Below are 26,020 nucleotides of genomic sequence, written 5' to 3'. Positions count from 1 at the left end.
ATGAATTGTTCTAATCAGGAGGATTACAAAAAGCAAGCTGAAATGATTGGGAATAAATTTATTAAAAAAGGTTATTCAAGACAAGAAATGGAAAAAAGAATAACTGAAGTTGGTAATATAGAGAGGACATCATTAATATTAGATAAAAGAAAAAATGATGAATTCGATAGTCAGATGGCCATTGTTTTAGATTTTAATGTACATTATAAAAAAGTTGAAAAAATATTTAATAAACATTGGCCAATTTTGAAATCAGACCCCGTTTTGAATCAAGTGTTATCAGACCATCCGAAATTTGTTTATAGAAAAAGAACCATCCTTGAGGATGAGGTTGGTGAAGAATGTGCTTGACCCACGTAGTAAGAAGAAGAAAATTACGTTCCTTGATCAAACAGGCTTTTTCCAGTGCAAGCAGTGCTATGCATGTAGGGAAACTAAGGGGAAAAATGTTAAAAACGTAAGACATTTAAGTGTAATTATGATGGAACAGAGTTTAAAATTAGAGATTTCATTTTGTGCCGTACTGTGTCAGGGCAGGAGCGATGGAATGGACAGGCAGGCCTATGGTAAGGTCACGCAGCGACTGACGACAGCCACTACTCACAGATCAGAGTCCCTCAGGGCGCAGAGTTTAAGCCCCAGGCTGCCCTTCACCAGGGCCCCCGATGGTGGGGATGGACTTGACGCAGCCTGAGACCAGGTCGCGGCCCCCGAGTAACCCCAGCTGCGGTAATGACTGCCGCCAATGGCGTACAGCTGGTAGGAGCTAGATGGGAAAATGTGCAGCGTGGTCAGACAGGCCGGGTCTATAACAACGGAGCAGACAGTACAAGACGGCAGGCAAAGAATACTCAGGTCACGGGCCGGGTTCAGCAACGGGAGGTCAGGTAAAGGGTTAAAGCAGAGAATAGTCTTTTCCAAGCCGAGTCGGTTACCAGGAGAGCAATGAGAACAGAACAAGAGCTTGCTGCAAGGGAACATACAGGACACGAATGCAAAGAGCAAGTGCAGACAACAGACTTAAATGTGATCAACCATGCCCCTCTGGGGGATGGACCGCAGAGGCCTGAAAGCATAAAAGGCTCCCCCCATGCTTTGCAGAAACCTAAGATGGATGCCAGCACATGGAGCAGCATAACCTCTGGGGAAAGGTAGGACCTTGACATACTGAAGGAGTTGTTTATGGTTTGGAATGTGACTGTGGTTTTCAATACATAGGAAGGACTAAAAGACCTCTTTGGAAACGCATAAGGGAACATGTCCAAAATATAAAGAAAGGATTCCCGAAACATAGTGTTTCCAAACATTTCTTAAAGCAACACAATAAAGATCCCTCAGCTTTGAAGTTTTGGGGTATACAAAAATATACCAAACACTGGAGAGGAAGTAATAAAATTAGATCTCTGAGCCAAGCAGAATCCAGATGGATTTATATCATGCATACACAGGCACCTTATGGACTCAATGTGGAGTTTGATCTTAATTGTTTTATTAGTGATTTTTAATAGTTTATTTGTGAGGTTTATTTATATAGTGTCCCCCGGTTAAGCATAATTTTATATTTAGGCCCTATAAATGGGGTGTTTATATTTAATTTGGTATTATTTATGTTGCACGTGTATAGTTGTGAACCCAAGCTATGGGTGTACAAGCATGGCACATATATTTATATATATTATTGATTTTAATATTCTAATTTATATGTGCCCTTTTTATGTTAGGTTTTTTCTATATATTTTTAATGTTTTTTATATTCCTTTCCCGATTTCTCTTAAACTAAAATAATATATATATTATAATTCATCTATTCCTCTGGTCCATTTAACCTAGTATTATGGTTGGTTTTTAATTAAATCATGATAATAAAAGTTTTTAAATATCATGGTATTTTCTAGTGCATAGACTGAGGCTAATTAATTATTAATACCTGGTCATTATTTAATGTATTTTATATTTAATTTTAATTTTCAATTTTGCACTCATTTACATTTATATCCTCCAGTGAGTTGGCCATTGTATATATTCATATAATAGTGCCACTCGTTGAGGTATATCTTCTTTAATGTTATAATAATATGTTCCCTAAGTGTTGAGAGTGACAGACTCCGGTAAAATGGCCGCTGGGAGCCCACCCTCTCATTAGGAACGACATCTGGTCTGTTCCTATATAAAGATATCATGGTCACCGGTGGGGGTTAACCCAGATGAAGTCACGACGCACGTGACGCAACGCGTTGGTACGCCATTTCCGGTCACGAGGTAACGCATGTCCGGACGCAGCGGCCATATTGGTTTCCCCAGGTTCCATGCAGTACACCCATGGGATGTGCTGGCAGTCTGATGTACTAGGGGAATACATGCGAGTGCAATTTTATTCTATATTTACTTCCAAATAAACATCATTGCACTATGGAAGGATCTTTTTGTGTCTCAATTATATGCCATTGAGTGGAGGTGGAGCGCAATAGATACGCTGGGGGGAGGAGTCTCAATTTACCTTGTGGTCCCTGGATGAGGAGCATATTTATGAGGATCTGGTACAGAGGAGATTATTAGCCTTTTGGCCCTGTGTGGGTCATTGTGTGGAGGTGAGCAGGCATTGCTGCCATTTGAGGATTTATTCACCAGAGTGAAGATCACCTTAACACAGTTTCACTTGCATGGACTTTACATTTTGATCATTCACGGATTTTTTTTTGTATTTGTGATTCACATTTATATGGTAATATATTGAATGATTATTAGGACTGAATATATTGTTTATGCACATGATATTTTTTATCACTGGTAATATATTCACTTTATTTTTGTGTAATAATTTCACCATAAGGATATACTCCTGTTTATGGGTCATTTATCACTGAGCACTATTATGTTGACACAAGTGGCACAATTAGCATGAATTTAGCTATGGTTATGATTTAAGTTGATATAGTGCTTCACTAATTTATGTATGACCACTAAAATAATACAAGTTATTTTGTCAAGTCATGCGGTATTGTAGTAGCAACAACCATGTGTTAATGTTTCAGCTGTCAGCGGGGTTCCCCACTGACAGCTGAATGTAAAAGAATTGCCGACAACTAAAAAAAAATAAAGGTGCTCCCCCCCTTCCTGACCTGCCGGACTGCATGCTCGGTCTGGTATGGATTTGGGGGGACGCCCCCACAACATTTTTTTTTTTTTGTTATTTTGGCGTGGGCGTTCCCCTCAAAATCCATACCAGACCCAAAGGGCTTGATATGGATGGGAGAGGTGACCCCATGCCATTTTTTTTTTATTTATTAAGGTGCCGATTTTTAAATGTAATTACCGCTTTTTTCTTCACTATAGCTCAGTTTCAGCTGCCACTTTCCCCCCAGCTAATAGAAAGTAAGTTTCCTTTTAGCCAATTTCCCCAAGTTAAAAGAAACAATGTTTCCTTTTAGTTTCTTAAAAGAAACAAAGATTCCATTAATTCCGGGGAAAGTGACAGCCAATTCTGTGAGCCATAGTTAAGAAAAAAAAGCTGGCAATTGCATTTACAAATCAGCACCGACATACACTTCGTATTGCAAATTTTTTTTTTTTAAATTTATAAACCAAATCATTATTTCCAATGGATTTTCATTCCTAAACTGAAAATTACGTTAACCAAGGAGTTTATAAACTGAGGTACACCTGTACCTTTGATTCATCAGTCCACAGCACATTGTTCCAGAAGGCTTAGTCTTTGCCTTTATGTTCAATGGCAAACTGAAATCCTTCTAATGTTTTCTTGGGACAACAAAAGCTTTGTCCTGGCACACCTCACATGCAGGTTAAATCTGAAGTTTAGGTATAGCAATTGCTACATAGTTACATTGGTCCAGCTTGGACCAATTTAACTATATGTGCCATATCTATGTAATTTCTGTGGAAGCTGCAAATTACTGTAGTAGGCATCGCTTTTAAAGTCATTGCTTCTAGCTTTTGGGTCCTGCCCTGTTGCTTACGGAGCACAGATTGCTTGCTCAGCACAGGGATCTCTCAAATGAATGTAAAGTATTCTCCGATTGGGCAAGGTAGAGATCATGATGTCACAGCCCTGCCTCTTGAGTTCGTCCAATCAGAGAATGCTTTGCATTTATTGAGAAAATGCAAAGTGTTCTTTGAATGACACCGTGGACAGGTTTCTTTAAAGAGCTCAGACAGGTGCTACCAAGTTATATTAATGAGTAGAGTAGAGGTGGACTTTTTAAGGCGCAGTAACAGGTCTTTGAGAGGCAGAATTCTTGCTGTTTCTTAGGTGTTCAAATACTTATGTTCAGCAGTGCAAGACAAATAAATTCTTTAAAAATCATACAATGTGATTTCCTGAATTTTTTTTATATTCTGTCTCTCAGAGTGGGAATGCACCTACAATGTGAATTTCAGACCCCTCCATGATTTCTAAGCAGGAGAACTTGCAAAATCGCAGGGTGTTCAAATACTTCTGTTCCTCACTGTATAGAAAAAATTATTTTCATAATTAGTAATTTACCTACTTTCCACATGACAGTATAGTATATTATAAAGACTGAATCCAAAGCTAAAACAGTTTTTTTGTTTTGGATACAATAAAGGAGACCCCTTTTCATTTCCTCTTACCGAAAACATAATAGATGTCCTCCCACTGATACCAAGGATGGGGCACTCTTCCTCCCACGGATACAAATGATGGGGACCTGTTCACCCCACCGATGCCAAAGACTGAGCACTATTCCTCTCACCAATACCAATGACAGGGCATTATACTGCCTCTTAATAGCAATGATGGGGTGCTATTCTGCCACCCCTCTTTGCCAGTCTCTCCACTGGCTCCCACTCACCCAACGAATAAAATTCAAGATACTCACAACCTTCAAAGCCATTCACAACTCAGCCCCTAGTTACATCACTAACTTGGTCTCAAAATACCAACCAAATTGTTCTCTTTTTTCTTTTTCTAACATACACCACCAAACCAAGGCATTGTTCACTTACATGGATTCTGGGTCGTTTTCTACTCCCACTGGCCACAATCTAGCCCCTTTATGCCTCTTGCACACAGGAGTAACAAACACCATGTTCTTTACTGATCTGGATATAGATGCATTGTTGTCTATGATACATACAGCTGCATTAGGATGTGTAAAAGAGCATGAGTACTGAGCCATAAAACAAAACCAGAACATTTTACGTTTGATTGCAGTAATTTATACATATATGTCTGTACGCACATATAAATGTATATATTGCAGTACCAGCAATGAAGAAAAATTTTACACATGTATACACTTATGCACCTTTATGGTCGCTCACGCAATGTCTTTACAGACCGTTTAACTCAGGATTTTTTTTTTGTCAACAAGTTCCTGTATGTATATATATATATATATATATATATATATATATATATATATATATATATATATATATATATATATATATATATATATATATATTCAGTAAATTCTTACATCAGTGTGCCAGTTTGAAGAATAGCAAACTGGTCTTTTGTTTAGAAAGTTTGAAGGCCCCTGCCTTAGATTATTATTATTATACAGTATTTATAAAGCGCCAATGGTTCGCTCAGCGCTGTATATTACAAAGGGGGACAGAACATGTGACAGAAAAATACCAATACAATGCAAAACATGAGTGGATTGAGGGCCCTGCTCTTTCGAGTTTACAATCTAGGAGGGAGGGGATAGTGGTACAGGAGGAGATAGCTGTGGGGGATGGAGTGGTAGGAAGAGTGGAGGAGGTCGGCAGGTTAGCAGGGGGTGGGGTAGGCTTCCCTGAAGAGATGGGTTTTCAGGGTGCGCCTAAAGGAGAGGAGAGTAGGTGATAATCTGATGGGTTGGGGCAGGGAGTTCCAGAGGATGGGTGACACCCTGGAGAAGTCCTGGAGGCGGGCATGGGAGGAGGAGACCAGGGAACTAGAGAGAAGGAGGTCTTGTGAGGAGTGGAGTGTGCGTGCTGGGCGGTACTTGGATATTAGGTCAGTGATGTAGTTCGGGGCAGTATGGTGGACGGCTTTGTACGTCAGTGTTAGGATTTTGAATTTGATCTGTTGCGCAATCGGAAGCCAGTGGAGGGATTGGCAAAGGGGGGTGGCGGAGATGGAGCGGTTGGAAAGGTGAATGAGTCTGGCAGCCGTATTCAGGATAGACTGAAGCGGGGATAGCCAGCGGCGAGGCAGGCCAGTGAGGAGGGAGTTGCAGTAGTCGAGTTGTGATATGATGAGGGAGTGGATGAGCTGTTTAGTGGTTTCTGGGGTTAGGAACGTGCGGATTCTGGCGATGTTGCGGAGGTGGAGTCTGCACGAGTTTGTTAAAGATTGGACTTGGGGCTGGAAGGATAGGTTGGAGTCCAGAATGACACCAAGTACTCTGGCCTGCGGGGCGGGTTTGATGGTGGCGTTGTTGGAAGTCAATAGGGGGTGGTGTCCGGGCTGGGGGGGAAGGCAAGAAACTCGGTTTTGGAGAGGTTCAGTTTAAGGAAGTGGAGCGACATCCAGTCTGATATGTCGCTCAGTAGGTGTGTGATTCGGGCGGAGACCGAGGGGGTGAGGGGGGGGGGGGTTGAGAGATAGATTTGTGTGTCGTTGGCATGGAGGTGGTAGTTGAAGCCGTGAGAGTGTATGAGTTGGCCAAGGTAGGAGGTGTAGATAGAGAAGAGAAGGGGCCCGAGGACGGAGCCTTGAGGGACCCCAACAGAGAGGGGGAGTGAGGGGGAGGTGGTAGCATTATAGGTAACGCTGAAAGAGCATTGTGACAGGTAGGATAAGAGCCAGGAGAGAGCAGAATCTCTGAGGCCGAGGGAGTGTAGTTTTTTGAGGAGGAGGGGGTGGTCGGCTGTGTCGAAGGCCGCAGAGAGGTCAAGGAGTAGGAGCCCTGAATAGTGGCCATTAGCTTTGGCGGTTAGCAGGTCGTTGGAGAGTTTGAGTAAGGCAGTTTCGGGGGAGTGTAGGGGACAGAAGCTGGACTGTAGGGGATCGAGGAGGTTGTTGTCGTTGAGGTGAGAGCTTAGGCGGGTGTAGACTAGGCGCTCGAGTTTAGATGTAAATGGGAGCAGGGAGATGGGTCTGAGGTTGTTCAGGTCATTGGGGTCCAGGGAGGGCTTAAGTATGGGGGTGATGTGTGCATGTTTCAGAGGGGAGGGGAAAGTGCCGGAGAGGGAGAGATTAAAGATGTGGGTGAGGGAGCGTAGGATGGAGGGGGAGGGAGGTCGTAGGAGTTGTGAGGGGATAGGGTCGAGGGGGCAGGTGGTGAGGCGGGCATCAGAGAGGATCTTGGAGACTTCCTCGATGGTAAGGTCGAAGGTGCGGAGTGTTGGGGGGGGGTTCAGTATGAGGAATGTAGGGTGGGGTGGAAGTGGAGGTCAGAGCAGTGGTGGGGCGGTGGGAGAGGGGTGATGAGGTGGTAGTTGAGTGAGGGGGAACAGGGTTGGGAGTTTGAGCAGCGACGAAGTCCCTGCGGGTTATGTCGAATGAGAGGGGGGATGAGGGGGTAGCTGTGTGAGAGGGGACGGGTTGAGAGGGCGTGTGAGTTGAGGCGATGTCCTTGCGAATTGTGTCAACCTTGTTTTTAAAGTGATTGGCAATCTCAAGGGCAGTGAGTGAGGTGCTGGGTGGAGGTGGGGGTGGCCAGAGTAGAGAGTTGAAGGTGGAGAAGAGTCGGCGAGGATTGGAGGAGAGGGCCTTGATGAGGGTCAGGAAGTAGGCTTGTTTGGCTGCGTGGAAGGAGGAGGGATGATAGCTCTTCAGCTCTGCCCACTATCAGAGTCAGTAATCAGCTCTCTCACTTCAAATAGCAAGTCCATGGGGCTGATTTACTAAAAGTGGAGAGTACAGAATCTGTTGCAGCTCTGCAGAGAAACCGATCAGCTTACAGGTTTTTTTATCATAGCTCAATTGAACAAGCTGAAATTAGAAGTTGATTGGCTACTATGCACTCTTTTTGCACTCTTCAGTTTTAGCAAATCGACCCCCATATGACGCAAGCTCATCTCACGCCTTACAATGTGACTGTAGAATCCTCCTAAAGTCTACCAATAACTATGTAGTGCAAGTGCATACCTTATTAGAAAGTGTAGGTAGCTCCTCGAATTACATAGTTTTGTTACATCCCATCTCTGGGCAAAACAAGAAAGTTTTTTCATGCAGTAGAGCTGTGGTCAACTACTCGTTTTGTCAAGGGGTGAGCAGAAAGCTTATACTCAACCGATCCTTCAATCCTCAAAAAACACCACTCCCCCATGGTCCAGCGGTGGACTGTTTATGGTCAATGGAGCCTGCTCTGAATGTGACAATGTCAGGAACAGTCCACTATGGAGCTTGGGGGTGCTGGAAGATTGGAGGATCAGGTAAGTAGATATCCACTCTCCTCCCCCCTAGAAAAAAAAATGAGCAGTTAAACCATGCAGTGTGGGCACCGCCCCACTGCATCAGAACAAAATTTTTTTTTCACGAAGTTGGGCTTGACACTGCTTCATTGTCCAATCCTGGGACTCTTCTACCAGCAGAAACTGGCCACGTGTATATAGCCGGATGCCCGAGACATGAAGTTCCAGGCGTTGGACAGGTGGTTTTTATTTACATTTAGCCCACATGCGGGCAAGCAGTAGGATTTACTTTTTTGCAGAGCGGACACCGGTGAAGCATGAACAGAACTTCATGCTACACCAGAGTTAGCCGTCCTTCCCGCACGCCTCATCTCTACACTTGCTCTCCTTCTCTCCATTTGTATCCCTCCGTCTGCAAACAATCTTCTACAGAACACACACATGGTGTGTGGCCTCAGGACCAGGGGCGTATTTACCACAAGGCAAACAAGGCATTTGCCTAGGGTGGCATTTTTCAGGGAGGCAGCACCCCCCAGAAAGAAGGGACATATACAGCATGGGGACCAGGTGGGATCTGAAAGAGGCTGCGGGCTGATTGATGGTGTATGCAGAGCCCGACTCTCGTTCCCAGGGATGTCCGGAGCTGTGAAGGCGAGTGTCTTTCACTCAGTTTCTGGGGGGGTTAGGGTTAGTGGAAGGCTCTCTCGGGTGGAGGGGGCAGGGGTGTTGTTGGTCACTGGTGTAGCGTCTGATTTTTGTGTTGCCTAGGGCAACAAAAAAACCTAAATACACCACTGCTCAGGACCCGGACCACCATACAGGACATATCAATGGCAACACACATCAAATTATGTCCTATTACTACTTATCTACTCCACCTGCCACATCCACACACAGCATTGTATTTTGTGATTGCTGAACGTAGTGATAATCAGGAGGTGGCATGCCACCTCTGACCACCCCCACACTCAGCATGCCACCTCTGACCACCCCCACGCTGAGCATGCCACCTCTGACCACCCCCATGCTCAGCATGCCACCTCTGACCACCCCCATGCTCAGAATGCTACCTCTGACCACCCCCATGCTCAGAATGCTACCTCTGACCACCCCCACGCTCAGCATGCCACCTCTGACCACCCCCACGCTCAGCATGCCACCTCTGACCATCCCCATGCTCAGCATGTTACCTCTGACCACCCCCATGCTCAGCATGTTACCTCTGACCACCCCCATGCTAAGAATGCCACGTCTGACCACCCCCATGCTCAGAATGCCACGTCCGACCACCCCCATGCTCAGAATGCTACCTCTGACCTTCCCCACGCTCAGCATGTTACCTCTGACCACCCCCACGCTCAGCATGTTACCTCTGACCACCCCCACGCTCAGCATGTTACCTCTGACCACCCCCACGCTCAGCATGCCACTGCTACAGGGATGGTCAAAGGTGTCATGCTGAGTGTAGGGATGGTCAGAGGTGATTGCTGAGTGAAGGGATGGTCAGCCTTAATTAAATATTGTTTTTGTTAAAATTATTATTTTTTTATCAGGACAAGTAGATTGTAGTGAAGGACAAATAGATTGGGACCCCGATTTAGTCCCGTGGACAAGTAGTTTAAAAAAACTACTTTATTATCGTAAAACACATTGTATTACCGGCTTTGTTATCCATATCCCCTGTGCAGGAACCCAATATGCTTCTTCATTTCTGTGCACCATTTGCACTGCACTATAATAAAAGTTATTGTACCAGAAGTTGGGCTTGAAATCTAATGTTGATTCTACAACCTACATTGTGATTATAGAGCTCAGCACAGCTATGCAATCTGATTGTACAATCTCCTTCAGATCTACCAACAAGTAGGGCCTGTCTGATTGGATAGTTTAAGTAGGTGTTCACATTACAGCTTTGGTAAATCTAAAGTTGATTATATGATCAGATTGTATAAACAAAAACAAGCAGGTGAGAATTGTGCATACCAACTCCCAGCAAGCCCTATTCCTACCAGGAGTGATGGCAGGCACAGTGCTGTCAGGTTATCTCCAGTCACTCAGGTAGCTTGCTGCTCACATAACCAGGCCCTTTAGAAATTAACCCTAGCAACGCCAAGCCTTGTGGTAACGATGTCGGGAGGCCTAGAGCGTTCACCTGTCATTACAGCAGCTGGCGGTGTACTCCCAAGCACAATGTACGTGTATATACCAAGTACACACCAATACAGGAATATCACGTCTGCAAACACTGGCCCCATAACACGAATGCCTATTGAAACACTGAGCCTACCATACAGCGCAAACCAGTGAGTAATTCCGGGTCCCCTCCGCCCTCTTCCCCAGTCACATGACCTCTCACCCGCGGGCTCCGGGCACAGCATCCACGGCCTCTTCTATCTGAGCAGTGTGAGGGAGGGGCGGGGGCGCGCAGGGCCTGTGATGGAGTTCGCGCGCCCGCACGCTGGAAGGAGTGCGTGTCTGTGAACGAGTGAGGAGAGTGAGTGGCCGTGTTGTCGTACAAGAGCTTGCTGGGAAAGATGGGGGCTTTGTCCGAACCCAGTCTCTGAACTGCTCTTTAGAATGGTAGAAGACACCGAGCTGCATTCAAGGGAGAATATGAAATGTGTATTGATCTGTAGCTGCAAATAGGTGTTCCTTGACTGAAAGCACCTCAGAAACACCTAGGAAGGTGTTCCAGGCTCCTCCCCCCCCCCAAACAAAAAAATTCAAAGTAGCTACTAATCCTGTAGCTGCTGACTTTTAATATAAGGACACTTATCTGTCCAAGGGTCCAGCGCCATCGTCACCCGGGCTAGTTCTTTGCTAGTCTCTGGGTTCCTGACATCAAAATTACAGGTGAGGGGAACCAGAAGCTTCATAGCCAGGTTCCTACTGCACGACTCGCGCTGCACCTTGAGATTGGTCCCGCAGTCTCCTGAGAAGTGTCCCAGAACATGGAGGGGGAGAACTTCCGGGTCAGTTTGCCACGGCTGAGGTGGGAGTGAGTACCTGTCAAAACCAGGTACCTGCTTCCCCCCCCAAAAGAAGGCCCAATGTGGGGGGGGGGCGAGGCAGACAAGCGGAGCTTCCCCTTGTATGTGGAGCTGTGCTTTAATTTCTGTAACAAGCACAGAGTAGACTAGCTCTTATTGCAGAAGAGGTGTGCAATGTCTCTTCTGCAATAAAATGCCCATACCAGGGGCGGACTAACAACTCATGGGGCCCCCGGGCAATTGGGGATCATGGGGCCCCGTGTCCTTGCCCACACACACAAGAAAGCCTATAAAAGGTACCAGGAGCATTTTATGGGGCCCCCTACTGACCCTGGGCCCTCAGGCAGTGCTCGAATGGTCAGTCTGCCCCTGGCCCCTACCTGCCTACTCACTGTCTTCTCAAGCACTGTAAACTGGGCTGTGCATGTGCAGCTCAACTTACAGCACATGGCCGGTCTCTGCGTGTCAGGATGACAGCCTCCTGTGCAGTAGTGAAGAGGCCCAACGATCACTCAAGAAGATGCTGGTGAGGGACTGTTGGACAGGTGAGTATTAAAGGATAAGTTCACCTTTTAACAAAAAATAAATGCACAATTTTTTGCAGGTAAAATAATGTGCATTTATTACTTTTTGTTTCTGGAGCCTCTAATGCATGTCACCAGCACAGGTCTTGTGAAAACTTGTCCGTGTATCTGCTTGCTTGTACATCCCCTACGGGTAGGTAGATACTGACAGGAAGACTGAATGAAGTACCACGGTGCTCCACAGCTCCGTGGTAGTTCATGGAGAATGACAAGCCGACAGCCACATAGGCTGTCAGAACTTGTTGCATTCTCATTCACAGAATTCTGTGAATGAGTGACTTGGGCATGTGGAGCTCCGCACAGCTGCGTTTTTTTTAAATTGTGACAGCTAGCAGGGGGGAGCTGTCGCAATGGGGATCGGGGTGCAGGGGCGGTCCATTCGTAACCCTGAATATGGGTGTAACCTGTTACAAAAGGTGAACTTATCCTTTAATCTTTCAGTTCTGCTTTAACCACTTCAAGGCTGAACTGTTTCACCCCCTTCCTGCTCAGGCCATTTTTCAACACTTGGAATGGAGGCGGGGCCAAGTCCCGCAGTCTGTTAATAGACACAGCTGCGGGGCTCGGGAGCGAGTACACACAGGTTCCTCCTATGGGGGGCACTGAACAGAGAGGAGCCAGAAGCACTGGCGGGAAACTCAATGTATTTAATTAGAGTCGTTGTGAGTCGTTTTTAAGATCGCAGTTTTTGCCTCAAATGTTTGGCAATTGAAGAAAGAACATAAAATTGTATTTTATTTTATTTTTATTTTTTTACACACAGCTGTCAAATAATAGACACAGCTGCGGTGCTCAGGAGCGAGCACACACAGGTTCCTCCTATGGGGGGCACTGAACAGAGAGGAGCCAGAAGCACTGGTGGGAAAAACTTAATGTATTTAATTAGAGCCGTGGTGAGTCGTTTTTAAGATCGCAATTTTTGCCTCAAATGTTTGGCAATTGAAGAAAGAACATAAAATTGTGTTTTATTTTATTTTTTTTACACACAGCTGTCAAATAATATTTCTAACATGCAGCATGGGCATGCTTAGAGTTACATCCCAAAGCACATTCTGCTATTCCTCCTGAGTATTGGGATACCACACTTTTGCAGCCTATCTACATAATGGGGCCCAAAATCCAAGGGGCACCTTCAAATTTTTAAGAGGCATAAATCATACCTCCCAACTTTTGAACTTCAGAATGAAGAACACTTGAGGGAGGAAGTGGCCTGCGGTGTGCTTAGCATGCCGTGGCAAAAATGTATGTTGCCAAATGCTTAAGTGGAAGTTGTTAAACAAAACCCGGGCTTCCTTGTGCCTATAAAATATACTTTGATTGATGTGCGACAAGCAAGAGTCTCACAGACACAAACCCCAGCACAATCATTAAAAAAAATAATAAAAACTTTCATTACAAATGGTTTTGCACAAACTGTGGAAGAGTGCATTACACAAAGGATTCAGAAATGCTTCAAGCATAGACTGCAGGATTCAGGAGAGCGTTTCATAGAGTGCAAAGTTCAGTAGTACATTTCATACAGAGTGCAGGATTCAGGGATGTGTTACATACAAAGTGCAAGGTTTAGAAGTTAAACCGCAAAGACACCAATTAAACATACACTTATGTTCTAAAATCTTAATAGGGAAACAGCCAACATTTATACAGTAAGTCTAGTTTAGGTTAGTTCAAGTTCAGGTTTATTATACACCGCTGTGGGTGCACATGCAATAGTTCCAATTGATCCTGCCCCTTGTCATCGTCTTCCCTGGCCAGCAATGTATAAATGCCGGCTGTTTGTCTATGCAGTGCTTGCTTGATAAAGGGGGCAGAGCCCCTGAAATATATATCAGCCAGGCCATCCCTGACATCACAGGTTGGATTTGACAGCTGCACGTTATCTCTCTTCTTTCAGCTACAAGCCCCGCTGGCTTGTTCGCCAATCCCTGGCTGTGCTAAATGTTCACGTTGTTGCAGGTCCTGCTCGGCTGGAAGTTAGCATATAAAGAATAGATAGAGTAATGCGGGACAAAGCCCCTGTACAATGGGATTGTGGGGCAAAGGTGAAAATGCGGGAAGGTCCTGCCCAATCTGGGACTGTTGGGAGATATAGCATGAATCAGGCATCTCATTTCCTGACTACCACATGTTGGGTGCCCTGGAGAGCCAGAAACACCCACAAAACGACTACATTATCGAGGATGAAAACGCAAAGGTATTTTTTAAGAGGCATCATAGGACTTTTGCAAATGTCTTATTTTGGAGACCCTGTAGTGTCACAACAGTAGAAACACCAACAAAATTACCACATTTTGTAAAGCAAATTTCCAAAAGTATTTTTTAAGAGACATAATGGGGTTTATTTACTGGAGCACTCAGAATCTGGTGCAGCTATGCATGGTAGCCAATCAGCTTCTAACCTCAGCTTGTTCAGTTAAGCTTTAGCAATAAAACCTGTTAACTGATTGGTTTCTATGCAGAAGTGCATGAGATTCTGAGTGAACCAGCTTTAGTAAATAAACCCCAATGAGTCTTTTGAAGATTTCATTTATTGCAAGATTGCTGCATTTTTTGAAAATGCAGAAAGAAAATTATTTTTTCCTTACACAAAGTTGGTAATTTAACAAGATATTTCTTATACACTGAATGGTCATACTTAGAATTACAACTCAAAACACATTCTGCTATTCCTCCCGTGTATGAAGATAGCACATGTGTGAGACTTTTTCAATGTTTGGACTATGTACCAGAAAGTGTATCTTGTGTATCACAAAAATCAACCAATTGTATAAAAAAACAGGGTACTGTAATAGATACCTCTGTATAAGTGGTCAAGGAATACAGCTTAGTGTAACGTCACCTATAGCAGTTCCCATTCCTATAAGCTGTGCAAAACTTGCCTACATGTGGCTGCCCCCAGGAACACCATGTTTAATGGCCAGGAAGTACAGGAGGCTGAAGAAAGGAAGAACAAAAGCGTTCGTGTGGTACTAAAAATATCAAAAACAAGTATGTAAGTAAGTTTGTTTTGTCTTTCATACTGATTCTCCTGTCCTTTTACATTTGGTTACATTGGTTACAGGACTTAAAATAGAAAGGGAAGCAGAAATCAGATTACATTCTGATGTCTGCTTCCCTTTCTATTTTCGGTTCTGGCCGCTCTCTGCCCCGTCATCCCTCTATGTTAGAATCCATTTTGATTACCCCGTGTTCTCGGCAGAGTTTTTCCCAGGTCCCACCTTTTCCCCATTCTTTGTCAGTTCCCCACTCAGATCCCCATTTTGACTACCCCTGTGTTCGCGGCAGAGTTCCACCCAGGTCCCACCTTTTCCCTGACCTCTATCAGTTCCTTATTCTGATCTCTCTCCAATTATTAATTTTTTTTATTTTTTTATCTTTTGCAATGTCCAACTCAGGTCCCAGTTTACTTTCTCCTCCAATTTCCTCCCTATATAGCTAAATCTCAACATTTTGGCTCTATTCACCCTTTTATTACTGGCACGGTCCCGCCCAGTTTATGTCTTGTCTAAGCCCTCTATGATGTCCCCTTGCTCTCATCCTTTTTCTATAAATTAGTTCCGGCACTTTCATTGGGTAGGTTTGACAAAGAGGGGTGTCCCCAAAAGTGTAACCACGGCCAATTCCAGAACATGTTTCTGCACAAATCTTTGGCTTCACATCAGTACGTGCCGATATGAACGCATAACTGCCCCAGAGCAGTAAAGGATGCTGGCTACCTCCACTTTCTGCTTTGGGCTGTGTGTGCTGGGAAAGCAACTGATGTGACAAACACCATATTCCTTTAGATTTGTGAGCGGCCATTTTTATTTTAATCCAATAAAGCGGTTGTCTGCAGGGAGTAGCTGGGACTTGTGTCTCACAGGAACATAGTGGGACGTGGCAATGGGTCTGTTGCTGACTTACACTGCCCTGGTTACACTAGGACTGGTGCGGCAGCAAACAGAAACACTGGTGTGGTTATCAGGAACACTATTGATGACGCAAACTGATCTGGTGATACTGGGACTGGTGCGGCGGTGATCAGGGACACTGTTGCTGGTTTCACTGGCTGTGGCGACACTGCAACTAGTGTAGCTGTGATCAGGAGAACAGTTACTAGTTTACACTGGCCTGGTGAAAGTTGAACTGGTGAGGCAGCAATCAAGAAGACTGTCGATGGCTTTCATTGGCCTGGAGATACTGTGACTGGTGCATTTGTGATTGAGGACATTGGGACTGGTAGATAGTGATTGGGGACACTGTGACCGGCTACACTATTATGATGTCACTGTGACAGGTGTGGTGTTGATTGGGGGCACTTTAATTGGCTGCACTGATATTTCTGGCATTGAACTGCTGTGATGGTGATCACAGACATTGGCTGGCTACACTGACATACAGTGATATTAGTTCAGTTAGCCATTATATATGATCACTAGCCACAGCAGTACAATGTCACCATAGTGACACTGCACTGCTCTGGTGACTGTGTGCTAAAAAATGATCACTGTCACCAGAGCAGTACAATGTCACTATGGTGACATTGTACTGCTTTGGCCTTTGATCAGAGACACTGGCTGCTGCACTGGCATACAATGTCATCACTGTAACCAGCCGGTGTTTCTGATCACCAGACAGAGCAGTACAATGTCCATTGTGACACTGCACTGCTCAGGGGGATGTGATCTTTTTTTTTTTCTTCTACACTGTAATGAACACTGCTCCCTCTCGTAGCTAATTGCTCTACCCTGATCTGTGATACAGGAGGTCTAATATATATATATATATATATATATATATATATATACACACACACACACTCCCGCATTCATTAAATCCTCAGCAATTTTCATCTTAACCCATTCAGCACAAAAAAATAAACATTTCCCAGTAAACTATTTGATCAAATTTTTACATCAGCACTTGAAGTTTACAACTTTCAGTGCTGCTGGCTCCTTTCTCTCATTGCTGTTTCCCTGATTTTTTTGGTCTTCACAAGTAAAATACCATATACTCATATGGACACTTATGAGTATATGGTATTTTACATGTGATTGGTATTATTTGGCATAGTAGGTGCAACATTTCTAGTTTATTGATTGCTGTGGGAACAGAATTGTATGTTTACAGCCACTATATATATTTTTTTTATTTTTTCATTTATTTTAGGAATTTTATATACACCATATTGCCAAAAGTATTGGGACACCCCTCCAAATCATTGGATTCAGGTGTTCCAATCACCTCCATGACCACAGGTGTATAAAATCAAGCACATAGGCATGCAAACTTGATTCTACAAACATTTGTCAAAGATTGGGTCGCTCTCAGCAGCTCAGTGAATTCAAGCATGGTACTGTGATAGGTTGCCACCTGTGCAATAAGTCCATCCGTGAAATTTCCCTGCTACTAAATATTCCACGGTCAATTGTTAGTGGTATTATAACAAAGTGGAAGCAACTGGGAACAATAGCAACTCAGCCACCAAGTGGTAGGCCATGTAAAATGACAGAGCGGGGTCAGCGCATGCTGAAGCGCACAGTGCGCAGAAGTTGCCAACTGTCTGCAGAGTCAATAGCTACAGACCTCCAAACTTTGTGTGGTCTTCATATTAGCACAACAGCGCATAGACAGCTTCATGGAATGGGTTTCCATGGCCGAGCAGTTGCATCCAAGCTTTACATCATCAAGTGCAATGTGAAGGTTCAAATGCGGTGGTGTAAAGCACGCCGCAATTGCACTCTAGAGCAGTGAAGCCGTGTTCTCTGGAGTCACACTTCTCTGTCTAGCAATCTGATGGACATGTCTGGGTTTGGTTGTTGCTAGGAGAATGGTACTGCATTGTGCCAAGTGAGAAATTCAGTGGAGGGGGGATTATGGTGTGAGATTGTTTTTCAGGGGTTTGGCTTGGCCACTTAGTTCCAGTGAAGGAAACACTTAAGGCGTCAGCATACCAAGACTTTTTTGGACAATTTCATGCTCCCAACTTTGTGGGAACAGTTTGGGGATGGCCCCTTCCTGTTCCAACATGACTGCACACCAGTGCACTAAGCAAGGTCCATAAAGACATAGATGAGTGAGTTTGGGGTGGAGGAACTTGACTGGCCTGCACAGAGTCCTGACCTCCACCTGATAGAACACCTTTGGGTTGAATTAGAGTGGAGACTGTGAGCCAGGCCTTCTTGTCCAACATCAGTGCCTGACCTCACAAAGGCGCTTCTGGAAGAATGGTCAAACATTCCCATAGACACACTCCTAAACATTGTGGACAGCCTTCCCAGAAGAGTTGAAGCTGTTATAGCTGCAAAGGGTGTACCAACTCAATATTGAACCCTACGGACTAAGACTGGGATGCCATTAAAGTTCATGAGTGTGTAAAGGCAGGCGTCCCAATACGTTTGGCACTATAGTATATATAGTATATATACCTTTGATTTTTAATATTGTATATACACTCATGGTTATTTATCAAGTAGAGCGGGAGTCACTGTCACTACAGTTTTTAGATGGGGGGAGGGCAGAGGAGAAGAGGAGTGCCATGCCATCCTAGGCTACGAGGCTGTGTTTTTATTGATGCTCACAGTATAGGGAGTCACAACTCTAGTCACTGGATGCAAGGGTGACTCCATAAATTGCTGCAATGAGCCACCCTGAAACAGGAAACCTGGGGCAGCAATCATGCCTCCAGTTAGAACTGGAGCATAGGCATGGATTAAAAGATGAAGAAGCTGCATACTGTCAGTGCTCCCAGGTGTGACCAGAGGTGTGTGGCTGACGCAGGGAAACGCAGACCTCAGATATGTTATAAACAATATAATTTATTAACACTAACCATACAAACATAAACGCAGTGCAATACTAAAACATAATACAGTGCAACCAAACCAAACCAAACCAACCACCCACAGATAACAGTACATACAAGCAAGCGTCGTCAGGCAGGCCGGGTCAATATCAATAGGGCAGGTAGGTACAGGGGGAGCAAGCGGAGATTGGTCGGGGTCACAAGCCAGGTTCAGCAGGTAGCAAGCAGCGTAGTACAGAGGGTCAGGCAGAGGGATGGTCAGGGTCACAAGCCAGGGATCAGAACAGGTAGCAAGCAGCGTGGTACAGAGGGTCAGGCAGAGGGATGGTCAGGAGCGAGCCGGGATCAGAGCAGGAGAAGTCAGCAGCGGTTCAGAAACAGGATGCAGGACAGAAACAGGATACAGGGCCCAGGACAAACACAACACCAAGGCAGAGTCTGTGGGTCTGGCCATCCCTTAAATACCCCAGCATAATCAGTTCCAGGTGTTAGCTGGCTGCAAAGTTGAGTCTCTGATTGCTGGGAGCATCCGCTGGCCAGCCCTGGTACTGCAGATCAAAAGGCAGGTGAGTCCCACCATTGCTGGCCAGTCCATTCCTGACAGTACCCCCCCCTCAAGGAGCGGCCTCAGGACGCTCCAAACAGTCCTAGCTGGGAAAAATGTTCCACCGCCCGGGTCTGGTAACTGGCGGGATATCAAAGACTGGCACACCGGGCAGGACTCCGGGCAGCGGTACACCGGGCAGAGGCACATCGGGCTGGACTCCGGGCAGAGGCACACCAGGCAGAGGCACACCGGGCAGAGGCACATCGGGCTGGACTCCGGGCAGAGGCACACCGGGCTGGACTCCGGGCAGAGGCACACCGGGCTGGACTCCGGGCAGAGGCACACCGGGCTGGACTCCGGGCAGAGGCACACCGGGCTGGACTCCGGGCAGAGGCACACCGGGCTGGACTCCGGGCAGAGGCACACCCGGCTGGACTCCGGGCAGAGGCACATCGGGCTGGACTCCGGGCAGAGGCACATCGGGCAGAGGCACATCGGGCAGGACTCCGGGCCGAGGCACATCGGGCTACCAGGAGAAGCGGCAGGCAGCGGGCCACCAGGCGGAGCGGCAGGCACCGGGCCCCCGGGCGGAGCGGCAGGCACCGGGCCCCCGGGCGGAGCGGCAGGCACCGGGCCCCCGGGCGGGGCGACAGGCATCGGGCCCCCAGGCGGGGCGACGGGCCTCGGGCCCCCAGGCGGAGCGGCGGGCGCCGGACCCCCAGGCGGGGCTACAGGTCTCGGGCCCTCAGGCGGAGCGACAGGCACCGGGCCCCCGGGCGGGGCGACAGGCACCGGGCCCCCGGGCGGGGCGACAGGCATCGGGCCCCCGGGCAAGGCGACAGGCCTCGGGCCCCCGGGCGGGGCGACAGGCCTCGGGCCCCCGGGCGGAGCGGCGGGTGCCGGACCCCCAGGCGGAACTACAGGTCTCTGGCCCTCAGGCGGAGCGGCAGGCGCCGGACCCCCAGATGGAGCGACAGGTCTCGGGCCCTCAGGCGGAGAGGCGGGCGCCGGACCCCCAGATGGAGCGACAGGTCTCGGGCCCTCAGGCGGAGCGGCGGGCGCCGGACCCCCAGATGGAGCGACAGGTCTCGGGCCCTCAGGCGGAGCGGCGGGCGCCGGACCCCCAGATGGAGCGACAGGTCTCGGGCCCTCAGGCGGGGCGACAGGCATCGGACCCCCAGGCGGGGCGACAGGCATCGGGCCCCCAGGCGGGGCGACAGGCATCGGGCCCCCAGGCGGGGCGACAGGCATCGGGCCCCCAGGCGGGGCGACAGGCATCGGGCCCCCAGGCGGGGCGGCAGGCATCGGGCCCCCAGGCGGAGCGGCGGGCGCCGGACCCCCAGGCGGAACTACAGGTCTCTGGCCCTCAGGCGGAGCGGCAGGCGCCGGACCCCCAGATGGAGCGACAGGTCTCGGGCCCTCAGGCGGAGAGGCGGGCGCCGGACCCCCAGATGGAGCGACAGGTCTCGGGCCCTCAGGCGGAGCGGCGGGCGCCGGACCCCCAGATGGAGCGACAGGTCTCGGGCCCTCAGGCGGAGCGGCGGGCGCCGGACCCCCAGATGGAGCGACAGGTCTCGGGCCCTCAGGCGGGGCGACAGGCATCGGACCCCCAGGCGGGGCGACAGGCATCGGGCCCCCAGGCGGGGCGACAGGTCTCGGGCCCCCAGGCGAAGCGGCGGGCACCGAGTCACCAGGCACGACAGTGGGCACCGAGTCGTCTGGCAAGACTGCGGGCATCGAGTCAACTGGCGGAACAGCGGGCACCGAGTCGTCTGGCAAGACTGCGGGCACCGAGTCGTCTGGCAAGACTGCGGGCACCGAGTCGTCTGGCAAGACTGCGGGCACCGAGTTGTCTGGCAAGACTGCGGGCACCGAGTCGTCTGGCAAGACTGCGGGCACCGAGTCGTCTGGCAAGACTGCGGGCACCGAGTCGTCTGGCGGAACAGCGGGCATCGAGTCAACTGGCGGGACTGCGGGCACCGAGTCGTCTGGCAAGACTGCGGGCACCGAGTCGTCTGGCAAGACTGCGGGCACCGATTCGTCTGGCAAGACTGCGGGCACCGAGTCGTCTGGCAAGACTGCGGGCACCGAGTCGTCTGGTGGAACAGCGGGCATCGAGTCAACTGGCGGGACTGCGGGCACCGAGTCGTCTGGCAAGACTGCGGGCACCGAGTCGTCTGGCAAGACTGCGGGCACCGAGTCGTCTGGCAAGACTGCGGGCACCGAGTCGACTGGCGGAACAGCGGGCACCGAGTCGTCTGGCAAGACAGTGGGCTCCGAGTCAACAGGCACGACAGTGGGCACCGGGTCATCAGGTATCGGATTGTCTGGCTCGACAGCGGGCATCGGGTCACCAGGTATGACAGCGGGCACTGGGTCACCAGGCATCAGGTCATTTGGCTTGCCAGCGGGCACCGCGTCATCTGGCAAGGCAGTGGGCACCGGGTCACCAGGTATGACAGCGGGCTCTGAGTCAATTGGCACGACAGCGGGCACTGGGTCAGGTACCGGATCATCTGGATCAACAGCGGGCATCGAGTCAACTGGCCTAATAGGATCGTCGGGCTGGATCAGTTCATCATGCTGAGTAGCGGCATCAGGCTGAATGCAGGCATCAGGCTGAGTAGAGGCTTCAGGCTGAGTAGAGGCTTCAGGCTGAGTAGAGGCTTCAGGCTGAAGAGAGGCATCCGGCTGAAGAGAGGCATCCGGCTGAAGAGAGGCTTCCGGCTGAAGAGAGGCTTCAGGCTGAGTAGAGGCTTCAGGCTGAGTCACGGAAGGCAGGTTCACCGGTTTGGATACTGGCAGGATGGTATTGGTTGGAAAGAATTTTCGCTTTTTTCTGGTTTTAACTACTGCAAGTAAACGCAGGTCTGCAAACGAATGGAGCAGCTGGAGACAGAGAAAAACTGGAGGATGGAACAGGAGAGGGAGCAGTTGCTACAGAGGGCTTTTTTACAGGGTTAAAGGCAGGATAGGTGCAGCGAGTGGGAACAGGGTACTGACATGCGGTAGATAGCCAAGTATACTGGGCTGTAACTGGAGGAGCTGGTGGGAATACAGGAGTAGAGTTAGAAGCAGGACTGGGTTTTTGTAAGCTGACTGAGGCTGGGTGCAACAAGTCTGTCCATGTCTGCAGTAGGGGTTGAACAAAGCTGAGCTTACACAAAGCCTGTCTGGTCAATGACTGCACTGCGTTTATACAATCTCTTAGTGTCTGTGGTGAACATGTGGAATAACGCTCCAGAAAGTAACCCACATCATCCTCTAATAACCACACCAGGGACTCTACCTGGTCTGCACTAAATGGTGGCAAAAATTCATCCCTGCATTCGGGGGAACCAGATGAAACCAACTCAGCACAAACCTCAATCAAAGGCTGCACCTCAGAGAACTCTGTACCCTGATCTACTAGAACATGAGCGAGCCGTATACATTCTAGTAGTTGATCCCTGGGATACTCCTTCAGAGTTTGATAAGCATACTCCCTGTCATCAAACACTAGCAGATATAAATACACAACCTCATCCAGATCCATCCTTCCCAGCAACAAGCCAAGATGGCTTCCCTGTGCAGCCACTTCTGGTCAGGATTGGCCTTGGTGTAATGTCAGTGCTCCCAGGTGTGACCAGAGGTGTGTGGCTGACGCAGGGAAACGCAGACCTCAGATATGTTATAAACAATATAATTTATTAACACTAACCATACAAACATAAACGCAGTGCAATACTAAAACATAATACAGTGCAACCAAACCAAACCAACCACCCACAGATAACAGTACATACAAGCAAGCGTCATCAGGCAGGCCGGGTCAATATCAATAGGGCAGGTAGGTACAGGGGGAGCAAGCGGAGATTGGTCGGGGTCACAGGCCAGGTTCAGCAGGTAGCAAGCAGCGTAGTACAGAGGGTCAGGCAGAGGGATGGTCAGGGTCACAAGCCAGGGATCAGAACAGGTAGCAAGCAGCGTGGTACAGAGGGTCAGGCAGAGGGATGGTCAGGAGCGAGCCGGGATCAGAGCAGGAGAAGTCAGCAGCGGTTCAGAAACAGGATGCAGGACAGAAACAGGATACAGGGCCCAGGACAAACACAACACCAAGGCAGAGTCTGTGGGTCTGGCCATCCCTTAAATACCCCAGCATAATCAGTTCCAGGTGTTAGCTGGCTGCAAAGTTGAGTCTCTGATTGCTGGGAGCATCCGCTGGCCAGCCCTGGTACTGCAGATCAAAAGGCAGGTGAGTCCCACCATTGCTGGCCAGTCCATTCCTGACACATACTCAGTAACTGATTAAATCAGAGGCTGAAGTGCATAAATAACAGAGAGCTTAATATTACTTTAACTGCTTCACCGCCACCCCATAGCAGAAATACTGCAACAGGGCGGCAGCTATGCGCAAAATCATATATATAGATCTCCGACGGGGGGGAGAGAACTGTTAGTAAACAAAACAGTTCTCCTCCCCGTCAGCTCCATGCAAAGCAGAGTGCTTACAGTGAAGCACAAACACAGAACATCCTTGAAAACAGCACACATTTAACCCTTTGATCTCCCCCAGATGTTAACCCCTTCCTGCCCAGTGCCATTAGTACAGTGTCAGTGTTTTTTTTTGGCACTAATCACTGTCAGTGACACCAAGTCAGTTCCCCCCAGTGTCAGAATGCCCACCTTAGTCCTGCTATAAGTTGTTGATTGCCGACATTACTAATAAAAATTAAAACAAAAATCACAGTATATATACACCACCATTTGTAAATGCTATAACTATAACCAATTAATTTACACGTATTGGAATTTTTTTTTTGCAAAGACATATGGCAGAATACATTTTGGCCTAAATTTATGATGAAATTAGATTTTTTACATTTTTTTACTGGACATGTTTAATAGCAAAAAGTCAAACATATTGTTTTTTTTCTCAAAATTGTCAATCTTTTTTTTTATAGCGCAAAAAAATTAAAAAATGCACAGGCGATCAAATACCACCAAAAGAAAGCTCTAATCATGGGCAAAAAAGGACGTAAATTTAATTTGGGTGCAGCGTTGCCTGACCACACAATTGTTATTTAAAGTAATGCAGCACCATAACACAAAAAATGGCCTTGGCAGGAAGGGGGATAAATCCTCTGGAGGGCAAGTGGTTAAAGCCCAGCTACAGACAACAACTGAAATGGGTGGTGTCACAATCTCCACATTGTCAAATCAGAGAATGCATTGTATTCATTAAAACAAATACAAGTTGTCCTATATATGGTGGCAGTGCCAAGAGAGCATCCCCCTGTGGTCAGTTTGCAGAAGTGAAGCCTCTCAACACTGGACCCAGAAGATTGCTGCCAAAAGAGGATTTTGAATGCATTAATGCAGAACAAATTTACCAGCGGTTTTGCTGAAAAAATCTTTGCTTCAGGTGTTTTTTGAGGTGTATTACAGGCGTTTTTGCAGGTGTTAGTTTGATAGGCTGGACAAGGGAAGGATAGCAGTTCTATAGGAGGAGAGGAATTCTTCAGGCATAAAACCACGTGCATTGCATGTGTACAGGCATTACTACTGAAGTCTATGGGATCAAAATGCATAAGTATGCTCAGAAAAAGCTTGTGTACTTTTTGAATCTAAACCATAGAGCATAGGGTGACTGGGCATAAATATATGAACTGGGGCAATTAGAAAGAATTACATTTTGGGTAGTCAGATGTAGAGGAACAGGTAGAAATGCTCAGGTGTGAATGGGAGCTTAAAGAATATTTCTAGCTTCCTAAAACAAAACTTCACTTTCTTAATTAACATTCACTATATTTAACCACTTCAGTACTGAGCACTTTCACCCACGCCAATTTTCAGCTTTCACTGCTGTCGCTCTATGAATGAGAATTGCGCAGTCATGCAACACTATACCCAAATGACATTTTTTTTCACACAGAGAGATTTCTTTTGGTGGTATTTGATCACTACTGGGTTTTTAATTTTTTGCTAAACAAAGAAAAAAAGGAACAAAAAAAGTTTTCTTTGTTTCTGTTATAACATTTTGCAAATAAGTAATCTTTCTTCTTCACTGATGTGCGCTGATGAGGCTGTACCGTTGGGCACTGAAAGGTTGAACTGATGAGGTTGCACTAATGGGCACTAATGAGGTTGCACTGATGGGCACTGATAAGCCACACTGATGGGTGCTGATATGCTGCACTGATAATCAGGGCACTGATAATCAGTGCCCTGAATGTCAGTGTAAACGTCTCCTGTCACAAGAAGCCAGTTAATGGTGTTCCTTTCCTCAGCACTGTGAGAGGAATTAGGAAAGAAAATGCTGATAACCAGCATTTGTTTACATGTGATCAGCTGTGATCGGACACAGCTGAAAACATGGTAAAGAGCCAATGTCAAGGGATAATGTAAATTAAACAGTATGTGTTTAGTATCACTTTAAATGACAATCGAGAGGGTTGCAGGAGAGGCTATATTACTTACATTTTTCCTCACACCAGCATGGCCATTTCAATTATGTGATTGGTCCTCTGCAGCCTCCTCTCTAAGCTGCTTTCACAGTCACATGTACCTCCCCACTGTGACAATGCATGATTAATAGCCCTGCATTGTATGGATGATGCTAAAGGACTGCTCACAGACTCAGAGAGGTTGAGAGAGAAGAGAGTGAGGGCCCCACTGCAAGGGTATTTTTTGAGCCTGGAGTTTGGCATTAAAGCAGAACTGTGGTCCCCTATTAAAAAATATGTGCTTCAGCATTTAATTATACAGTAAGTGCATCTACACTTAAAGTTTTTTCTTAGTACCCATG

At 47.4% G+C, this 26,020-nt stretch overlaps 1 protein-coding gene across 6 annotated transcripts in view; it reads right to left on the bottom strand.

The window, feature by feature from the left end:
- GNG7 (G protein subunit gamma 7) overlaps positions 1-26,020 on the bottom strand; it is a 174,342-nt gene that overhangs the window by 65,005 nt on the left and 83,317 nt on the right. The window contains exon 1 of one of the 6 annotated variants that reach the window (XM_089687440.1): positions 10,616-10,988. The exons of 1 other annotated variant lie outside the window; for it this stretch is intronic. The gene's annotated coding sequence lies outside the window, so the exon portion shown is untranslated. 4 more of the 6 variants (XM_089687439.1, XM_089687436.1, XM_089687435.1 and 1 more) reach the window with 4 other exon arrangements.

Source organism: Staurois parvus, unplaced genomic scaffold (genome assembly GCF_062004578.1).
Source record: "Staurois parvus isolate SC_StPar_1 unplaced genomic scaffold, SC_StPar_1.0 ptg000425l, whole genome shotgun sequence".
NCBI classification, from domain to species: domain Eukaryota; kingdom Metazoa; phylum Chordata; class Amphibia; order Anura; family Ranidae; genus Staurois; species Staurois parvus.
Note: the sequence above shows the minus strand (reverse complement) of the source record. Positions and strands in the feature narration are given on the sequence as shown.